The sequence below is a fragment of the Lacerta agilis genome, chromosome 12, assembly GCF_009819535.1.
Source record: "Lacerta agilis isolate rLacAgi1 chromosome 12, rLacAgi1.pri, whole genome shotgun sequence".
NCBI classification, from domain to species: domain Eukaryota; kingdom Metazoa; phylum Chordata; class Lepidosauria; order Squamata; family Lacertidae; genus Lacerta; species Lacerta agilis.
In genome coordinates, this window is record NC_046323.1 from 17568036 (window position 1) to 17588187 (window position 20152).

The window sequence follows — 20152 nt, forward strand, 5'->3', positions numbered from 1 at the left end:
TTGTGGATCTCTGAATATAGAAGATCCCATCCCATTTGCATCTCCATTTAAAATAATCCCAGGTAGGAGGACTGGAAAGACACCAGCTCAAATACTTGGAGACCTGCTGCCCATCAGAGTAGATCAGGGTAGCCAATGGCGTGCCAACAGTTCCCACCATCAAAGACATACCTAAGGGCTGGAAAAACTGTCATTCAACGGGGATGCAGGCCCAGGTGGGTTATATACAAGGCACTCAAGCAGAATCCTCCAGCATCTACATTTAGGATTTGACATGAGCAGTTGTCCTGCAGTTTCCATGAAATACCTCCCTCCCCCAGATAAACCCTTTCCCTTTTTCAATATGTATAGTTTAAGCCATATGGAAACATCAGCAATGCTTTTGGGAAGTGCTTATTTTTAGAAATGATGAGCAAACTTACAGGAATGGCAAGGAAAAACAAGGGAAGAAAAAGCTTACTACTACATAATTTGTTGTCTTAGTATAAAATCAAATCTAATCTAGGTATAATGGATATAAGTCTATGATCCCCAAACTGAATATATTACTCAACAGTGGCAAAACTCTGGCTTTACTGCCAAGTTGACTGCTGAATCATTTAAAGAATGGCTTAGTGCCCAAGGCTCAATTTCTGTTGTGTGAGGAGTCCTGTCTTCCAAGTTTAAATATTCTTTCTTCTTATTTAAATGTATTCATGTTCTTCCTAATTCTCTCTTTTCTTTTTGTCCCAACTGCGACTTCATTAAATTTCTCCTTCCCCTACAGCACTTGCTAGTCTTGACTCTTCCTGAGCTCTGATCGAGTACAAAGGTAGCTCATTTAAGTTTCTCCTTTGCTACAATCCCCATGTATCATGTTTCTCTGGGATTATTTTGAAAAGTTTCATTTTAGCAGAACTATCAGGATTGAGGGCTTTGATCTACAACTTGGCTGTTGTGGAAATGAGCAAGTCCCCGGAAGGGTGTAGTCACTTGCCATACACACCCTACTAATGTTTTATCTATTATGGCTATATATTTCTGCCTCTCCAAGTTGCCTTCACAGAAGAAAAACTGGGACAGAAGGAGTGCTTTAGTCCACCCAGTGAATCTGTTTACAGCCAAGCTTGCAGTTTGTCTTTTCCCCAAACCACTTTGCTGTTTCTGATTGACTAGCTATTGGTAGCACCCATCTCCCCCCCCTACCTTAAAGTATGTCCCAGCTCTGCAAGTCTGCATCAGCCTTGTATTTTTAATTTTAATTTTATTAATGATACTTAGGTCACATCCTGTACATCTAAAGCACATGGTTCTCCTCAAAGAATCCTGGGAACTGTAGATTGGTACAGGTGCTGGGAATTGTAGCTCTATGAGGGGTAAACTGCAGTTCCTGGGGTTCTTTGTGGGAAGGCATGTTGGCAGTATAAATGTCCTTTAATTGTGCTGCTCATCCATAGAAGAGCTCAGAAATACCTGTGTACAGGTATGTTATGTGCCATGCAGGAAACATACCAGCCCCATTTCAGCAGTGGAAATGCATTATGTGCCTTATTTCATGTTATCTTATTGTAAGAGTTCAATCTCTTACTTTCTACTCCACTTCCTGCTTGCCTGATCTTTGCTAGCCATTAATAGATGCATCTGTTTATATCTGAAGTATCTTGGGGCATCTCTAGAGATTCTATGATGATTTTCTTGGATTTGAACCAGCCCTAGTTCTGTGAACTAGATCTGACCCCGATCATCCTAGTACACATGGCGGCTCCCATCCTGCTAGCGCTGCCTATTGCCAAGGCTTTGTCACAACCACTCGTCCCATCTTAAAAAGCAACCAGGAAGTATATTACAGAGCCAGACAACTGGGCAGATGAGAAATCTCAGTGAGAAAACTTTGGAGAGGAATGTTGCAGTTCATATATGTGATCTGTAAGATTTAGTTACCATTGATGGATTAACCTGATCAGTGTTCTTAAATCTGACCATAGAAAGGTCACAATTTAATACTTTTCTACATGGTCACATCAACTCAGTCTCATCTCAAATAACGCTGCTCCTTGGACATTATGGGAATGGTATGTCAGCGAGTCCCCAGAGTCCCATGTTAACAAAAACAGAATCGTTTTGTAAACATTGGAACTCATCTTTCGGTGGTTTTAAGTTCAGCTGTTTATATACTTTTCTACAATGCAAAGGATTGTCGATGGCCCTGCTAGTATATGAAAATTGGTTCGAGCCAGAAAAGAATTTGGAATATGAATTGGCTCTTCCCACAACCTTAAGAATGCTGAAAACTGAGCTGAAGCACATTCGCACTGTGAAGTACATTAGGCTGGAGGAGAGCAAATATACTCACTTATAACAAGGTGCTTAAGGAGGTGTCTGTGGTTCGCCTTCCACCCAACTTTATCCTCACAACTAACCTGTGAGGTGAGTTAGGCTAGGAGATAGTGACTGGCCAAAGGTCATCTGATACACTCACATGGCAGGGGTAGCCAAGGTGGTGCCTCCAGATGTTATTGAACTCCAGCTCTCATCTGCCCCACCCAGTATGGTCATTGGTCATGGATAATGGGAGCTATAGTGCCGTGACATCTGTAGGGCACTAGATTGGCTACTCCTGGACAATGATGTGCTGGCATTCTGTGTACTTTGTAATATTAAATACTGGGACAAACAATGGAGAGGATTGGTGCCTTCCTGTTCTGCTTGTGGAAACACAATAGACCATTCTTATGGCTCTCATGCCACCTTTTTCTGTAGATGAAAATGGCAGCAGGTAGGCATATATGTTCATCCAGTTGAATGTTGCACTTCGAATGACAATGTTCTTGCACTGATTATAGCTGAGAGGAGTGCCAAAATGAATTCATAATCCAGCATCTGCACATAAAAGGCCACCTTTCTCCCTCTCCCTCCCCCCCAGTATGTTTCTTTACCGCTATATGAAACAACAACAAAAGCAGATGCGGGACGAGGCGGTCGGTGGTGGTGGGGGAACTCACAATACAAAATAGCATCTAAATAGCTCCAGTCATTTGATTCTTTCAAAATGACTTGAAGAAATGGAATAATCTGTTTGGTTTATGAGGCTTTCACAATGGGAAATTTGCTGCAGTACCTGTCAATTGCAGGAAATGTGAAGATTGTATTTGATGTATCATGTAACAACTTCATTTGAAATTCTTTGCCTAAACTCTGAAGCAATCAGAGCTGCCAAAGGAAAGAGAAATAACAAAATGGGCATCTAGCAAAACTGTTTAATATAGAACAGCAAATTGTTGTGTAGGACAAGGTCAGAGTTTGTTGATCAGAATTTGCACAAATGTACCCCTGTGTGCGTACATGTGGAGATCATTGCAGATAATGTGCTCTACATGCATCTGTAGCAGTCTCCCACTCTTTAGGCATACATTTTCTACCTTTTCTCCACAAGAATAATAATATTTCCTGAAGCCATGTGAAGACATCCCATCCCACTTGAATCCTTGTTTGGGTGAGTTATCCAACCCCCCTATACTCTGGTATATGTGTGGATTGGGCAGAGGTGTCGTCCGTCCAATCCTGCTGACCTCTGTTGGCCTCCACCTGCCTAACATGATCTGGACTGGATCCCAGATGACCTAGTGATCTGCCTGCAGTTCCACTTTCTGCCCTGGCTGGCAGGACTGTGGATATAGCAGTCTCCTCACTACTCCATTAAGCCTCAATGGACAGCGACCAAGGTTAGTACTGCACCCTAGGATAAGAACTCTGGTGAGATTCTGTGTAGGTAAAGGTACCCCTGACCGTTTAGGTCCAGTTGCGGACAACTCTGAGGTTGCATGCTCATCTTGCTCTATAGGGCAAGGGAGCCAGCGTTTGTCCGCAGACAGCTTCTGGGTTATGTGGCCAGCATGACTAAGCTGCTTCTGGCGAACCAGAGCAGCGCACGGAAACACCGTTTAACTTCCCGCCATAGCAGTACCTACTTGCACTTTGACGTGCTTTCGAACTGCTAGGTGGGCAGGAGCTGGGACCAAACAACAGGAACTCACCCCTTCACGGGGATTCAAACCGCCAACCTTCTGATCGGCAAGCCCTAGGCTCTGTGGTTTAGACCACAGCGCCACCTGCGTCCCAACAGCTTCTGTGTAGATGAAGCACTAATCCACAGTTAGGACTGAGATTGCATTGGGGGACATATGTGGGCATGGGAGAGGAGTAATGGGGAAGGGTCCTGCTTTCTGGAGTTTGCCTTTCTATGTGCAAATTGCAAATCATATTTGCAGGAAGTCAGCATTCCGTTTACACCAGGCAAAGTTTGCAAAGTTAGCATGATCCTTTGTCATTTAAAAATGTAGGTTTCTGGTTCCTGTTCTGTCAATATGTTTGATTTACAATATTGTTCATTCTAAATCAACACCAAATATCGTTTGTTTTTGAAAACATACGTAAAACCATAGGAGTTGGGCAAACAAGGAACCTGCCTATAATTGAGTGTCTAAGACGCAGCGTGTGCCCATTTAACGAACCCTACTCCTGGACAAAAACAAGCATTTGTTTGAGCATTGACACGCAAAATCAATACAGAACTCATTGAGGCTTCAGTTTGCTTCAGATGTTTCTATGCTTTAGAAGTTCTGAGACTATCAGTAGCCGGACTATTTCATCTTAGAAATTTCAAAAGTCAAAATGGTTTTCTTCACCTTGTGTTAAGGCCACATGTTTGATTTTATTAACTGTATCACACTTTAATGTGCAACCTGCTTTGTAGTCATAATCAGAACCCATAACTGCCCTGAGGAACTATTAATATTGTGTTTTGATGGGTGGGAGATGGGACTAAATCTGACAGAGCAATGACCATAAGTAACCAAAGATTTGTTGCTGCTGGAGGGGGAGCAGGAAATGGCGCTCCCCCATCCAAGCTGTGGTGCATAGTATCCAAGGCCATTCAAGTTAAATTATTATTCATAATAGTACTAGGGTATTGATGACGATGGTGATGATAGACAAAAATCTAACCATTTAGTGCCCATCCCAGTGCAAATCAGCAGCCTTAGTTTGCCTAAAGGTAGGGCTGCTTCTACATGGGAATCCTATATATTTTTGTTCAGAAGTAAGCCCTACTATATGAGTCAATGAGTCATATTCCAGAACAGTAATGTGCTAGCAATCATGATCTCCTGACATCAGGACACATATACCTAATTTTCTGGCAGTGGTGCAGGTAGTTTTAGACTCTGGGCTCAATAGTCTTTTGGAGACACACAAACACCTTTAGATGGCCATGCACATTACTTCATTCATTTCAAAATGTCACAAGCCAGCCCTGCTGCTTATTCTGCTGAGTGGGGCGTTGGGACTTCTGCATCTGAGTCCTGCCCTGATGCCACCAATGCTCTCTGAATCATGTTGTTAGCTTGCCATAGGCAGAAGCGTAGCAAGCCCAAGTGGTACCTGGTGCGGATTTTTTTTTGGTCACCCCCCCCCCCACATCTGCCCACACCCCTTCAAGTCACAGTGAGCGTTTTGCGTCCCCCCCCACAATGCTTTGCGCAAAACGCTCACTGTGACTTGAAGGGGTGTGGGCGGATGGTATCCCAGGTCCAGGTGGACTGAGTAAAGCAAGGACAGCTAATGCTTTTGCAGTGCTGTGGTGAGTCCTAAGCCCAAAGCCACTGGATTTGCTCTGGCTTGTGCTTGAGGCTCTAGGTTGAGGTGCCAACTGTCACCCCTTGAAGATGGCACCTTTGTGCCTCCTGAGAGGGCAGTGCCCTGGTGAAATGTGACAGGCTGCTGGGTGGAGCCCTGGCTGGGCAGAGCTGTGCTTCTGTGGCTCTTCCCAGCAGGAAGGAAAAAGCAAAGTGTGTGCTGTGTAAGCCAGCTGCTGCACTGAGCAACTTAGGAGTTGTGGGGTGGGCATGCTGTGAGTCACCCCCCTCCCCTGGAACTGGGGGCGACCTGCCCTCCGCCTCCCTAGCAACGCCCCTGGCCATAGGGGAGGGCTGCTGGCCTTTTCTTCATTGAAGCCAGCTACACCTGCACCGTTTAAAGCACTTTGCCATCATGGCTCCCTACATTTCCCTTCTGTTTTGGTTTTGTTGTGTTCCAGACCATGGGGCTTTGGGGAAATGCAATGGCTGATCAGAAAGCCAAGATGGCACTAAGACAGATGGACATTCTGTATACTGGTGTATTTTTCATTAACTAAACATTTTTTATTTTATATATTGCTGTGACTTTTAATACATATTCTGCCCCGAGAGTCTGGTGAAGAGACGGAATGCCAATGTTTTAAGTAAGAAAGAAAGGCAGAGTGGTGACAATGACTATTTCTCAGGCTGAACAGGCAATGCTATGAGATGCAACAAATCCTCTATTTGTTTGTCCTCAGGTTTTTCTTTCTTTCTTTCTTTCTCATTTATGGAATCATCTGTCAAGAATGCAGAAGGTGACAGTGAAATGCATAGTTCAGTGTTAACAGCAACAGCTTTTCTTTTCTCTGACAAAGGCAACTGCTTAAATAGGTCATGGAATAAAAATAGTATTGAAAAGCAATGCATGGGGATCAGATATTGTTTCTTGCTCCAGTGGTGTAAATCTAGAGTAACCCAAGTTTTACAAAAGTAGCTTGAACAATATGGAAATGCAATCCTACACATGTCTACTACTCAAGTCCCACTGAGTTTAATGGGGTTTAAGCCCAGAAAACTGGGTACAGGATTAGAGTCTAATTTTATTATTTAGGGTGCAACACTATACTCATGTAGCTGGGAGTATGTCCCATGGAACTCAATAATTCTGCATAGACATGTTGAAATGTAGGTGGGTTCCCATGAGGCAAGACACAGTGATAACAACAAGAACCTTTATTGAACTAACAGAACTGGACACTAGGGGCAAAGCAACGGCTTAAATACATTTCTGAAGGCCTGGGCCACTCCCACTCCCAACGTGATTGGCTGTCTAAACTTCCAAGCTGCGAATCATAACTCAGAGTTAAAGGGCCAATGGCAGAGACCCAAATACTGAAATGCTCTGTGATTGAATCCTTAGTCCAGACTTAGGCAAACACAGACCACTGAATACATAACACATGTATAGGATTGTTCTGCATGTTAGTTAATTTAAAAAGTTTGCTTATTTATCTTAAATCTTTAAATGAAGAATTTCAAAGTAATGGAATTGAAAACAGCAGAAGAGATAACACCTTTTAGTGGAACATCAGTTTAAAAACAACAAAAATAGCAGCATCACGTTAGGAAAGAATCATCTTAAAATGATTGTGTGTGTGTGGAATCTTGGATTGGTGCTTTAAAAATATCAGATTAGTGCTGTTAGGTAATATTGGGGGGTCCTGCTCATCCTGCTATGTGGGGCCCTGGACTTCTGCCCTGCCCTGAGTACAACCAGAACTTTCCATTACTGGCCATGCAGTGGTTTGCAGTTGAAAATATTGACATCCATAGCCAAGTGGGACCTCTTTGTGCATAATTCATTGTGAGGTCAAAGCCAGTAAACGGCACTGTGAAATCTGATTATTAATGTATTAGCAAAATCTAGTTGAAAAAGACATTTGATTTCTGCTTCTGCCAGCACCTGAGTGATTACTTATATGGAACATTTGTAGAAATGAGGATTTATTTTAGCAAGCTGAAGTATCTGTAGTATAAAAGTGTGTGTGTGTGTGTGTGTGTGTGTGTGTGTAAGACACAGAGAGGAGACTCCTCTGGAAGTACGGTAAGCAGATCATGTAGAAAGCTTATACTAGAAAAATGTCTTCCAAATCCAATTCTTCTTTTCAAACTATCATTGCCAGAAGGTTGCCTCTGAAATCCTTCTAGCTTTTTATTCACTTCCATTCTTTTCATATTTACTCAGTGCAGATCACTGTGACATTTTTATTTAGCTGCATGATTGTCCTGAACCTTTGATCATTTTATTTGTGGTGACCTCTGTGCTGACTGCCTTGGGTAATTTGTGCCATCAGTGGTTTTGATTAGTTCAACTCTGGTGAGTCTTATGTCTTGATCTTCCCCAGGGATCTGAAGAAGAGCTCTGGAGCTAGCTCCCATCAAGAGTGAAAGTGTATGTGTATGTGCTACTGGTTTTGTTTTGTTTCATAGTCACTATAGTGAAATTAATGTTGTACCAAATGCTGAGCTAAGAGGAAACTCCAGTGCCTACTCTAATACTATCATTGGCAAAATGAGACAGAAAACTCAGTCTTAGCTGTGTCCTCATCACATATTAGCTAATGACTATTAACTGGTAGCTCTTTCATCTTAAGATGGGATCGTTTGAGACTTACTTATCCTCGAAATCAACACTGACTAGATTTTCAGCATCTTAGCCCGGAGCACCCTTTACACATCAATGTTCTTTCCTGAAATGCTGGCCTTTCCTATTTATTTTGACTGAGTGGGAGGAAAAGCTTGTGCAGGAGAAGCTTCATTAAAGCGAATGGGGAAGTTGGTCCATGCTAGGGAGTGTTTATGACAAATTTATTCTCTGAAATGCTGGCTAGGACTAGAGCATCCTGAATAACTGCATGCTGAACCATGTGCTAGGATGACAGGGGGGCACAAGACTTGATATGCAGGGTCCAGATCAAAAAGAGGACAAAGCTCCTGCTGTATGAATGCTGTGTAAAGGAGGGAATTGTTATGTAAACTTCACCTGCTGAATTTCTTCTTTTACCTGATTAGAGCCTTTACTCCTTTTTTGTCTGGCCATCCTATTGAGCTAACAAACAGCCAGTGCTGGCCCTGATAATAGGCAGAGTGTGGCAGCGGCCTCAGGGAGAGGATGCTGGGTGCTCTGGGGAAGCAGTACTGGTACCCAGGGTCGTTCCATAATGGAGGGGGCGACAAATTATGAAGGAATTTTTTTTTTAAATGCCTGCTCCGAAGGTCTTATCTTACTATACTAGGGATTATATAGCTATATATGAAATTTCATGCATATCGGTTAATATCCTGACCCTCCTCCACCAAAATAGCTGTTCACTTGGCTGTTTTCCTATGTCATAAAGGCTGAAATTTCAGTTCAGATAACACTTTACTGTTCCCAACCCTAACCCTGTGGAAAGCCATCTAATTAGACTTTAATTTGATTTTGAGATGTTTTTAGGAGGTAATTTAATTATTGTTTAATTTTATACCAATGTTATGTATCTGATGTTAGCCACCCTGAGCCCGACTTTGCCCGGGGAGGGTGGGATATAAATAAAAAGTTTTATTATTATTATTATTACTTGTTATTATTCCTTTGTAAGAAAATATGAAATAATGTAAAACAATTTTTTGCGGGGGAGGGGGAATCAATGGGGGGGTTGACAAGAAATTTTCCGCACCAGGTACCACCTGACCTTCCCATGCCTGGGGGGGGGTGACGACAATTTTTTTTTTTGCCCCCGGGTACCAATTTACCTTGCTACGCCCCTGCTGGTACCACCTACCCTTGCTGTTCCTCATGAGGCTTCTACTATGGCTTGTATGACTAGCGGGGATTCTCTGCTCTACACATCTATCAGAGGAGTAGCAGTCCTGTCCTGTTTTGTATCTGGCCACGATTTTTTGGAGCACAGTCAATCAATCAATAGCTAGCTAGCTAGCTAGCTAGCAGCATACATGAGTTGAATCCAAACCCATGATGAATACTTTACATTTATTCATTTATTTACCTTATTAGTTGGATGTCACCCGATAGTTTCCAAGAAACTTAAAGACAAATAAAGGCACATAAGTAATAACACAAGGGTAGGGAGGGGAGGGGGATCATATATTGCATTAACATTTCATATAACATGCAAGAAAACAAAAACAACACACCAGCCCCATAAACAGTAACAAACAACATTAGCAATGTAGTCAAACTATAAATGAAGCCCACTAGTTAGCAGATAAATGAAACCTCAGTCGCCTCCCTAGTCCAAAAATCATACACTTCAAAACCAAAATCACTCCCCCAATAATCTTTCCGGCCCACCTGAAAGTCTGTCATCAGGCCAGCTGCTGCAGATCAGTTGTGGTGGGGTGCAGGGTCTTCCTCCAAGGATGGTCCAGCATCTCTCCTCTCTCTTCAGCGGGAGCAATAGAAAAGCAAAGCAGGGAGATGGTGGCAGAAGTTTTACCTGCTTTGCAGTTGTCCCAGCTACTGCTCATCTCTTGCTGCTGGTGGGGGTGCAGGAAGCAGGGGTCCTTCCACTTGATGTCAAGACCAGCTGTGTCTGGCTTCTTCACTATACAAGTTTCAGTGAATGCTGAAAACACACCTATTTATCCTGGCCTTTGACATCTCAGATACGTGTTTTCAGGGCCTACCCTCTTCTTGTTTTAACTGTTGTTTAATTCCTAATTTTTGAATTGTTGTAACCTGCTCTGGGACCTGCTGGCAAAGGGCGGGTAGCAAATTTCAAAGTAGTTGTGTAGTAGTAGTAGTAGTAGTAGTAGTAGTAATAATAAAATGGAGCGGAAAATGTGTTCTACCCTACCTTCTGCCCTGAGAGTGCTTTGGGTGTGGTGACTGCCTCGGTTCCATCATTCTTCATCTGACCTGTTACCAAGAACAGAACTGTTACTTTTTTGAAGGGTGCCTGTCACATCCCATTATTACCAAGGCTTCCTGAGATCCAAGTGCAGTGCCTGTCATTTGCTGTCACCAAACTCATCTATAACTTCTTCCGTGCATTCAAAGGACACAGTGTCCTTTAAAAGAAAGAAAGAAGAATAAGTAAATCCAACAGTTTATATAATATACCTTGAGTTAATTGTTACGTATTTACTTTGCAGCATTGAAACAAAACCTAAGGGGCATAACATGTTAATAAAATGTTGAATTCAGAGTTAGTCACATTTAGAGTAGAGCCAATCAAATCAATAGTCATGATTTAAGTTCCACTGGTTTCAGTTCATCTACTCTAATCACCTGGAGCCAACCCAAATGTAGGGTCCTGAGTATCTTGTTACTTAAGATTTTCTCTGGTTTTTATTCCTTTGCTGTGTGAGATACTTTAGTCAAGAAAAAGAAAAGGAAAGTAATCCATGTTGTTTCCTTTAAATCACTTGGTGATGAATGGGCCTATAACTTTTTAGTCTGTTATACAGTTTATCATACTGCTGTGACAGACCTACAAAAATGACACGAGATAAAATATAATATAAAATATATAAAGTATAGCTATTTTTTTGTACAGATCTATAAGCTTCCGCAAAACAAGTAATAAATAGAAATAACAAAATTAATTGCCTTTGAAGTCTGCATGAGACAGTTCCTTTCAGTCAGCCTCAAGTGAAGAAAGAAATGAACATTTTATGTGAAAAGGTGAATCTATAATGTCAAAAAAATAAAAAGCCACAGGTTGGTGGTAGTGCCACTTTAGAGAACTGGGACCTTCTAATGTACAAAATGCTTCTTGTTTCTCTGGCTGCCTTATGTATAAAATGGTCTGTGAATATGTTTGTGTACTTGTTGTGTCTGTCCGCAAGATTTGTGTCTGTCTTTAGGCATTCTTCTAGTAAAACTGCTTACATTTTATGCTTGTGGTTTTCTCATAGATTTAGTTTCATTGTCTCTCTGGAGATGGTCCCTGAAGTAAAAGAGAGGGAGAAGAATCTTTGCGGTAAGAAATCTAATATTTATTAGTCTCCTGCTGAAAGCAAGAAATACAAAAATATATGCCTAGAGAAATAACTGATGCTCGTTTTAAACTGATGTTCACATTTTTAAAAGATTCGTGGAACACAGGGGGTTACCTGTATAGGACAATTTTTGACAACTCTCTGTTATTAATAAAACAGGTGCCACATCTTTCAGAACCCTATTTTAGCCAGGGAGTAATTTTCACTGAATCCTGCCATGTTTATTTTTACCAGATGTAGCTGCCCACAAGGCCTATTGAAAGCATGCATCTTATTTTTATAAAAGGCTTTTTTTAATGGATCAGAGGGTGGGGTGTTTTGTACTTATTGTTTGCTCTAGAAATAGTGTTCCCCTGTATTTACTGGCATTTAGGTTTCTGGCATCTGTGTCGGTTGAGGAGCTAGCTAACTATGGCAATATATCATATCAAACTAGGCTAGTTATATAACTCTCAAGAAAATGCTAGTTTTAAAAAAGATGCCCTGGAAAATGTTTTTATACATTAGCATTGCATCTCTTGGTATTAGAAATAAGCCAGTGTAGTGTTGTTGATGGGGTGTTGAACAGAACCGGAAAGACTGTAGTTCAAACCCCTGCTCAACCATGATGTTCATTGGGTGACCTTGGGCAAGTCACAAACTCTCAGCTAATCTCTCCCAGGGTTGATGAGGTGGTAAAAGGAGGGGAGGTAGCATCATATTTGGAGCCTTGAGCTCCTTAGGAAAGGGCAAGCTAATTATTGCAATAAATAATGTTTTCCTATCTGATATCTGTAAGCAGACAAACTCCGCTGTATATGGGTTTTTCCAACAAATTCTTGGCTTGCCTTGCTGCCAACATTCTCTTTCAGGAGTGAGGGGATTGGCTATCCTTGGCTTGATTCTAATCAATAGGGAAGTGTTAGTCGATGAGTTCAAAGTAGTGGGAACTTGGGGGGGGGGACTGTGTCCATGAAATGTTGGACTTTTTGGACTGGAATAATGGGCTGGAGTTCTGGATCTTATTGAAAACTAAAGGTCAGCACAATCAAATATGTGCCTTGAATTTCAGGAAAGCTGGAGCTCAGAGAAAAGCTAAGTAGGATTTGATGGCTAGATACACTAATGGGAATAGAAGCCCAAAAAGGCTGATTTCCTGGAGGCAGAATCACAAATAATCCCAATGAGAAACACACACAAAAAAGAGGGAGACATCTAAAATGACAATGATGTTACACAAAAAGCAGAGTGATGAGCAGAAAACAAAAAAGGACATATATAATACATGGAAGAAAGGACAGGGCACCAAGGACAAGTTCAGAGCCCATACTTGTAGAGGCAGCACCAGGAAAGCTAAAGCAAGCTGAGGTTGGTAAGGGATTTTGCAAGTTACAAGAAGGGCTTTTCTTCTATGTTTAAAGGAAGAGGAAGGAAACAGTAGTCTTAATGTGGAGTATGGATGGTGAAATGTTAACTGTTGACAAGGAAGAGGCACCACGGGTCAACTCCTATTATGCCTCAGTCTTCTCCCAAAATATGATTTGTTTGCAGCTTTTCAAATGTAGTATGACTGGGGAGGAGTCAGGATTGCAGTTCTAGGTTGATAGTGAGGTGGTAAGGAATACCTAGCTACCTTAATGAGTCTGAAACTTTGGGGCCAGGTGAATTGCATCGTAGGGAACTAAACTACTTTCAGAATCATAATATTTGCAAAAATCCTGAGAAAGGGGTGAGGTGCCACCACAAGACTGAAAATGATGGCAAGACTGAAACTGTGCAATTTTTCCAGTCTTCAAAAGAGGGAGAAAAGAGGAAACAAAATTATGGGCAATCTAGCTTTGATTCCAGTAAAGATGCTAGAACTGATGATAATGGAAGCAGTTTGAAATAATATTGATAACAATGCAGTTATTAGTAGAAACTATCATGGATGTGTCCAAAATAAATTTCTGCCAGACTCAATTTATCATTTTTAAATTAGAGGACTATGAGAATATTATTTACATAATTTGTCTTGCATTTGACAAACTTACCCTGCTACACTTTGGTGAGCAAAATTGTTAAATGTGAGCTAGCTGATAATTCTGACAGATCCCGTCACAGCTAGTTGAAAAATCATACCAAAAAATCTAGTTCATATATACATGAGCTTGGCCCTGGTGCACTCTTCCTTTCTTCTCTTCTTCCAATGCAGCTGTGAGGAAGAGATCATGTTTTTGATTCCGTTTTCAATTAAATATGATTTATTATTACATATGGACAGCAAACTAGGGTTAAACACCAACATGATTCAGGTTATCAAAGTAAACCACACTTTTGTCCCCAAATCATATTTAAATCTAACCACAGTTCATCTGGGTTTAGACATAATGATAAACCGTGGTTAGTTAAAATTTGAAATGAAAGCTTCCAGTCTCTTCCATGTAGTTGCACTGGAAAAGCAAAGCAGTTCATGAGCCCCAAGCTTGTGTACATAACACTACACCATTGCTCATGTAGCACTGTATTATATAGTTCTCAAATCTCATTAGTTCTATTGGTTGTTCTATATTTGAGTATTCACTTTGAAGTCACACTTCAGTCACCTCTTGTAATACAGAACAGCTGATGAATCTATAACAAGCCTTTTGTAGAAGATACTCCTTTGAATCTAAGGAATGTGAATGCTCAACTGTGAACACCTTTCTTGTTTTTCTTTTCACTTGTTGACATACATTTCTCTTCCTTTTCTGTGAGATTCTGTGGGGTCTTTTCTTCCTTTTTACAGAGATGAATCTACATTAGGAAACACGAGAACTTTTCTTCTTCAAGTTTGGTTATTTATAACCAGTTTAGCTCTATAATTAAGCTTGCATTTAATTGCTGTAATTGTGCCATCCTTGTTTAAAGACAAATGGGTGTCTCTGGGCTAGAGTATGTGCTGATATTTTTATTCTATTGAATTCCTTTAAAATGCTATCTAGGGAGCTTCTGAAAACCTTGAAATAAATACAAGTCCCACACGAGTCTAGAATCCAAAAGAGGACACACACACCTTGGAGAAAGCTGCACACATGTTCCAGCTTTTGTGTGATATTGTCATTGTGTTTCCCTCCCCCCCTCCCAGTGCTGAAGAAGTAAGCCACTGATTACTTTAAAAAATTCCTTCTCTTTGGAAGTGGAAATTGCAAAAGTGGACAAAGAAGAGAGGACTCTGGTTAAGCAGGTGGTTCTCTTCTATACATGCATTTCTGTTTGTTCAGTCCTGACCCCATTGTATGACGTTTGAAAAAAATAAATAATGTTTTTTTAAAAATCATTAAATATGCTGGGAATTGTAGCTTTCTGAGAGGTCCATTACAATTCTCATAATTCAGGGGCAGGGGGAGCCATGACTGTTAAAGTAATATAAATGTACTTTCAGTGTATGGTGTACCTATTACCTTAGTCTTCAGGAAGATTCCCTCAAATTGATTCCCCTTTTTGTTTCCCTCTCTCCTTTATTCTCCAGAGTTCATAGCCTTTATCACTTGCTACAGTTCCAAACATCTTGCCCTTGGGAGCTGAACTGAAATCATATGAAAGAAGTAAGGCTTCTGTTTTCATAGTGTGGCTGTGGCTTGGTTGAAATTTATGTAAAATTCAGCCACGGTCATATAGAAGATTTATGAAGCCCTTTGATAAGCAATTCAGCACATGTTCAAATATCTAAAAATAGACACCATTGCATATTACATAAAGGAGCAATATAGTTGACACCTCATGTATAACACTTCAGTTCCTGAAAATGGCAAAAAGTGGTTGTTGTTTTATTGAATCAACTGTGAAGTCAGGTTATGTGGCAATTTTTCACTGTTTTTCAAAACATTCTCTATTTAAAAAAAAGTTTTTCCAGTTTGAAAGGTTGCTAACCTTGTCTGCTAGAATATTCAAGAATAACTGTCAGCACTGTTGTGGAAAGATGAACCCTTTATGCACACTGCTAACAATATACTCTTGGTGAGAAGTCTAATTGATCTCAGTGACATCAGAGGTGCCATCTTACAAGGGCAATGGGGGGGCAATGTACTGACGTCACAATGTCCTGACGTCACATACGCGATGTCACAACGTGTGGAGGAGCCAGGGGCAGAGCTGAATGTGTCGGCCATGCAGCCTCAACCCTTTGTCCCTCCAGAGGTTTCTGCACTACAGCTTGCATCAACCTTGACTATTGCAACATCTGGAGGGTCAAAGGTTCCACTGCCCTGCCCTATATTAATCCTTTGAAATCCTTTCCCTTTCCTTCCTAATTATTTTCTATCTTATATTCACATAATAAAATATATTTACATTGTGGTTGTTTATCTCAACATTACATCTGACTTTTACTTCTCTTTTCTCCCCAATTACTGGGAAGTGGTGTTTGCACCCCAATTCAAAAGCCATTTAAAAAGGACAACTTTTGTTGGCTAAGCTCTAGGCTTGTTAGATTCACTGATGCTTTATGAGGCTTATAATATATTAATGTTCACTACAGAATAAAGGCAGACAAAAAAAATATTGATTTCAGAGAGAATGTCTTTTAGCTGGGCTTTCTTATTTCAGGGCTGAATATACTGTAGATTTTGCATCAGTGCTGGGAGCAAAGGGATTAAAAAAAAATCAGTTCTCCGTCAGGGAGGAGGTTTTGACAGTGTACAACCAAATCAGCAAAAGGACTTCTGGCATAATGGTTCTAGTCAGGATGATTCCAGAATAGTTCCACCTGTTTACTCTGACCTGGGTCATTTGTAAAAGTTAAGAAGTACATGCAAACATTTATTCTGAAATTCCTTTTCTTTAGCAGATTCAAAAAAAATAATTAGCAATAGACAAATGCTTCAGTTCTGATCTCATATAGGTGATAGTAAATCCTACTGAAATTGGTAGGCTGCTGAACTGGTTTAGACATGATACAGGGAATAGCCAACACCATTGTGAGTTCCCCATCCCTTAGCCATATTGTTCAGAAAAACAACGGATATACTTTAATAGATGAACAAGTTCGAAACCCATCAGTATTGTTGAAGATGCAGATTTAGATATACATGCACATTCATTTCAATGTAGTGGTATGAGAATTGACTCACAGTAGCTATGTGGGTGGGAGATCACAGCAATTTCATCCAGCAGTGTTAAATACATGTGAGCTTTGGATATTAACGGGGGGGGGGGGGGAATACTTAATGTTTGGTATAGGGTGGAGGGACCTACTACTTAGTCATAATTTAGTCTGTTTGCTCAAGTTTTACTTGATTAGCCAACTAACTGAACTGATCAGAATTTACAGCCCTTATTTTGTGTTTTGTATTCTTGTACTTTTTACAATGCCAGATTAACCTCCTTAAAATAAGATACCTGTACCTGTTGAAGAAAAGTGCTTCTGGAAGTGTAAGGGCTTCTAAAAACAAATCTGTTCTTCATTTCCTTGAGAAGGATAAAGATAAGAGGGGAAACACCATAGAACGATTTCAGTGGCTGAAGCAATGATATGATGCTCCCATTAAATTTTCAGAATTACACTAGATAAGATAGTTCAAGCAGGAGTTGGAAGACTGGGAGTGGACAGTTCTGCACATCACAAAGTGACAGGCACATGTCACTAATGCTAGCTGTCCTTTATCCAGGAAGGAATCTCTAATACCTCTTCACTCTTCTCTCTTTCTCCCCTTTTGCTCTGAAGCCTTATCACTGGGAGCACCAGAGCTGCCTTTCAGCATTTACCTGGTTTATATTCTTCAGTCAATCTATCCCAGTTAATAGAAAATATATAAAGTAATAATAAAAGTAATGGTGGCAGAAAGGAAGTAGGAGTTCAGATGCATTGTGTCCACTGTCTGGAGGCTTCTTGTAAAGAAACATATCTCCCCCCAGGTTTTCCCTGACCCACAAAATTGGACTCCATTATTGTTTTTATAGTGCTGTGCAGTTTACTGGTTTTAAATGCTGTATCTGTGTTTTTATGATACCATTTTATCTGTTATTTTTATGTTGCATTTCTGTATACTACTTAGTCATGTTTAAATATTAAGTAGTTTGGAAATGGTTTTACATAAAATAAACAGCTTCCAATGTGCCAAACAAGACATGAGTTTTGACCATATCTATCACCTGCAGTCGAAATGGGAATGGGAATTTGAAAGTACAAGCACAGCAATTGTTCAGCTAGTGATGAATAAGAGGCAGTTGCTTCAGATAAAAATATTAACTTCTAGGCCAGTTAGCCAGTAACAATGAGCATCTTATTATATAAACTCAGTGCTTTTTTTCTAAAAAAATGTTTAGGGGTACTCTCATTTTGACTCAAGAAAATCACAATTTTATAGCTCAAATTGGGGAAAATAAATACAGTAAATGGACAAAAGTACAAAGAACATGCATTTATCTCATATTACACAGCTGACAGCTCACGTAACTTCCACATTGGCATGAAGTTGGCATGAAGTTTCTGATTCCTTTCTGGGAAAGGAAAGGAAGCTGCCATCGGAGGTGTTAACAATGAAATTGACCAATCACCATGCTAGATTCCAACTCCTACTTCACACATTAAACGTTCGCTTCCGCCTGAGACCCAGGAAACACTGTGGCAGGAAAAGAGGCCACCATCAGGGGTAACAATGGAACTGACGATTCACCGTGCTAGAGAAGAAACTAAATATTGTTGGTTTGTGTTTTTTTTATAAAAAAATTAGATTCTTCTCCAGTTAGATTCACAAAATGTTTAGGGGTATGCGTACCCCTGCACCCCCCAGAAAAAGCACTGTATAAACTTCTGGTATAGGTCAGGATCTGCTGCTTCAAGATGGCCCTTGGCTCATCCCAATGCTATGACTGTATGATTAGCTTGTGCTTAATGTTATGCAAATAGATGCATAGTGGATTATGTATGCTGAATCATTCCCGGTGATTTTTGACTGACTAAAATAATGCAAGAAAACTAATCTTTAAAACAAAGAAGAAATATGCTCTTTTACACTTAAAGTAGAATTCTGTATGATAAAATGTTCTAAAATTATGTTGAAAAGATTTTCCTTGAACAGGATTAGTAATTTCTGTTCAAAATGAATAAATCCTGGTCTTAAACAAGGAAGCTTGTGATTGCTGTCTAACATACTGAAATAAAAATGCTTGATGCCTGTGCTTGTCTTTTAATATTAATGTAATCCCTCTGAGCATATCGGTCTAGTTTTTCACAGACTTCCTTGTGTTTAGAGCCCCCTTTTCAAAGGGAAACATAGCCTAAAGGGAATATTCCATGTTTTATTTCAAAAAGCCATTTGAGATTTTCATATTCATACTCTTGGAGCTAATTGTTGCTCCTTTCTTAAAGATATATTAACATATTAGCCCTATAAAGCTGAACTTCATGTCTATTACAAGCATTTCCAATACATAAATAGAAAGTTGATACATACAAGAAAAATACAGGCCTATACTGCATAACATAATGGTAACAGAACATATGCACAGGTACATTTTTATTCCCTGTTATCCAAAACATTCTTACCCAAATTATCAACCAGGTAGAGATGCCAAATGGCAGCTGTGGTGCTCCCAGTGCTGGGATGCTAATATAGCTCCTTGCAAACTGCAGTGGAGCCACGGAGAAGTGTCCATCATCTGGCCAGAGAGCTAGCCCATTAAGAGACTCCAGTTTCCCAAAAAAGGGTAAAGCATGGAAGAAGCAGAACCCCACCAGAGACCATTCTAACCCTTATTAGAGCAACTTGCTCACTGAGCTCTCCTTGGTGCTGAAATGACCAATCTGCCTTGCTGTGGGCTTCTTTGGAGAACCATAACAGAACAGTCAAGCCCCAAAACAGGTTTATGAGCATGATAGCTTTCATTCTCTCTAACGAGCCTCGAAAACTAGTACTGGATGTAATACTTCAACATATTTTGCCCCTTTCCTGACAATCTGTTGCCTGGAATTTACATTTTTTCACATTGGCTGGTTTGAGCTGTCCATTGTGATCTCAAGTAGGTTTGCCATATATCTTCTTTTTCCAGGACATGTCCTCTTTTTCATGGGTAGAGTCGTCATAGCGATCCATAGTTAAAAGTAGAAGTTGGCAAATGTGTGTCCTTTTTTCTTTTTCTTTTTCCTTTTTTCCTCTTCAAAATATGACAACCCTATGTGCTGGCTCAGATCCCATTAGTGTACATGTCAGGTGTGAGGAACTTTTTTTTTTCCAGCCAGAGGACCACATTCCATTCTGGTCAACCTTCTGGTGACCTTCCAGTAGTGAGTGAGGCTATTGGCATCAGGTAGGTGCTTTCACTGTACTACTTTTCTATTTTTTTTATTTTAGGCAAGCCTATCCAGACATGCAGAAGTTACATGTGTTTTATTTCTTTTTGGCGATTGATTTTAGTCTTTGGAAAATATATATACTTAATACCTGTTTTAAACTATTTTAATTGATAGTTTTAATGTTTTATTTTATCATCTATCTATTTGTCAATCTGCTTTGAGGTTTTCTTACAATCAAATGACATATAAATTATGTTAAATAAATAGTATTCTCCATCTAAGAAAGGAAGAAGTTTTATTAGAGTTCAGGGACTTA

At 40.2% G+C, this 20152-nt stretch overlaps 1 protein-coding gene across 1 annotated transcript in view; it reads left to right on the forward strand.

Moving 5' to 3' along the window:
* Window positions 1–11566: 11566 nt before the first annotated feature.
* Window positions 11567–20152, forward strand: part of ZNF385D (zinc finger protein 385D) — a 403634-nt gene continuing 395048 nt past the window's right edge. The window contains exon 1 of the mRNA XM_033166281.1: window positions 11567–11584. The gene's annotated coding sequence lies outside the window, so the exon portion shown is untranslated. The remainder of the gene's footprint in view (window positions 11585–20152) is intronic.